The 2213-nt window shown below is 41.2% G+C and overlaps 1 non-coding gene across 1 annotated transcript; it reads left to right on the top strand.

Moving 5' to 3' along the window:
- The first annotated feature begins 1293 nt into the window (after positions 1-1293).
- Positions 1294-1400, top strand: LOC142177745 (small nucleolar RNA R71). The gene has a single exon (XR_012706303.1). It is a non-coding gene; the product is annotated as a small nucleolar RNA R71 (small nucleolar RNA).
- The last annotated feature ends 813 nt before the right edge of the window (positions 1401-2213 follow it).

Raw genomic sequence — 2213 nt, 5'->3', positions numbered from 1 at the left:
AATCACTAGGGAAGCTAGAGATAACAACAAGAAGACTATAACAACAAGTAGTTATACTGGATTTTTAGTTGGGGGTAAGAACACTAATCATTCAGGTCACATTCAATCAACGACTCACTCATCTCCTTATCCAGCTCCACTCATACATGGCCAGTATAGTAAGGGTCAGGCCCCTCAGGGGAAAAGTTCAACTAGTCAGGGCCAACCTCGGTTCTCCTATCCTATATGTCCTTCGTACAGCGACAGACATCCAAGGAAATGCCTTTTTGGGTCAAACAGGTTATTTCCACTGCCACGATCCGAGTCATATTAAGAGAGACTGTCCACGACTTAGACAAGCTCCGGGGAAAGCTCCAACCACTCAGGAAGTATCCACGGGTAATTCTATAGTTGCACCTCCTCTAGTTCGGGCACCTAATACTCAGACTGAGCATGGTGCCAATAGAGGTGGAGCTCAAGGAGGAGGCAGACCAGCCAAATTCTATGCAGTTCTAGACAGGAAAAATGATGAGGTGTCTAACAGAGTTATTACAGGTATTCTCTCAGTTTTTGGTCCCCTTACTTATGTATTAGTTGATCCTGGTTCAACTTTCTCTTATGTGCCTCCTTATTTTTGTGTCGAGTTTGGAAAAGCACCAGAAAAATTAGGGGTTTCGTTTGAGGTTTCCACACCTACAGAGGAATCTGTTAAAGTTGAGTATATATTCAGAAATTGCATCATCACAGTTCAGGGTTGAGAAACATTAACCGATTTGAACTTGTTAGATATAGTAGACTTGCTCAGAATTGTTGGTGTTATTGTACTGTTGTTGTGCTGGTCTATACTGCTGATTTTGCTGCCCCCAATTCTGACCACCTTGTCTCTAACCTCCATACTTGCCAACATAGTTCATGTTCTCATGATAGTTCCGGTTGTCACTTTCACTACTTCACGAACACACATATGGTTGGTTAATGTATGGTGTACATAATCCCCCATTAGTCATGTCAACTATGTGTGCTTGCTTCTGGCCTGATTCATCAATATTCTTGGTGAGGATACTCATTTGCGTCATCGGAGTGGCCATATTTTCGGCTATGAAATTGTTCGGGTTCAACGCTACTGAGTGAACTATAGGGGTGATTGTGGAGTCTCTTGTCATCCATCCCGAGTTTGGAGCCATTTTATCTAGTAGGACCTTACACTCTCTAAATGACTTGCTCAAAAATGCTCCACCTGCTGAAGCATCAACATTGGCCTTCAAGTTGTCCGTCAATCCCATTTAAAACCGTTGTCCCAACATCTGATCTGGAATGCCATGGTGTGGACACTTAACCAATATACCTTTAAATCTCTCCCACGTTTCTTGTAATATTTCAGTTGGTTTCTGCTTAAAGCTCAATATCTCATCAACCTGCTTGGCAGTCTTATTAAGTGGGTAGAACTTATTCAAAAATTGCTAGACTAATTCCTCCCAAGTTGTGATGGAATTTATGGGGAGCGATCTAAGCCAAGTTTGGGCTTCTCCTCTCACTGAGAATGGAAACAACAACAGTCTTATTGTTAATATCACATTTGGTTGCCTTTGCGTGACACAAATTGACCAAAAAAGATTCAGATATTGATATGGATCTTCAATGTAAGACCCGGAGAACAGTCTCTTGTTCTGCAGCAGATGTAGCATGTTGTTTGTGATTTGGAATGACTTCACTTGTATCTGAGGGAATGCGATTGCAGTTGCCAAATTTTCAGCGGTGGGTTGTGCCCAATCATACAAAGCTGCTTCTGGCAAATGAGGTGCCACACCCTGATTGTTCGGGTCATTCACATTGTTTCGATTGTTTTGATGATCCAAAACGTCACCCATATCTAACTCACTTTGTTCTCTTGGGTGCTGTTGTTGTTTGTCCTTATTGTTTGCAGATTTAATGCTTTGAAAGCTTTCTCAAGATCCGGTAATGCTTCAAACAATTCACCAGTTCTTGAGGAGTTTCTAGGTATACACCTATAACACACAAGAATAAAAATGTTAGACTTTTTGTATAATGAATAAAAATTGAGAAAATTGACTAAACTAAGAATCCTAACAATTCTTCTAGCTGTAATTAATAACATTGTTGCTTCCTCGGCAACGGCGCCAAAATTTGATCACGCCCAACTATGCCTCCTAAGAGGTCTAGCAGTCGTTGCAAATATAATCCGATTTACAAGTTCAGAGTCAAATCCCACAAGG

Source organism: Nicotiana tabacum, chromosome 23 (genome assembly GCF_000715075.1).
Source record: "Nicotiana tabacum cultivar K326 chromosome 23, ASM71507v2, whole genome shotgun sequence".
Lineage (NCBI taxonomy): Eukaryota > Viridiplantae > Streptophyta > Magnoliopsida > Solanales > Solanaceae > Nicotiana > Nicotiana tabacum.
Note: the sequence above shows the minus strand (reverse complement) of the source record. Positions and strands in the feature narration are given on the sequence as shown.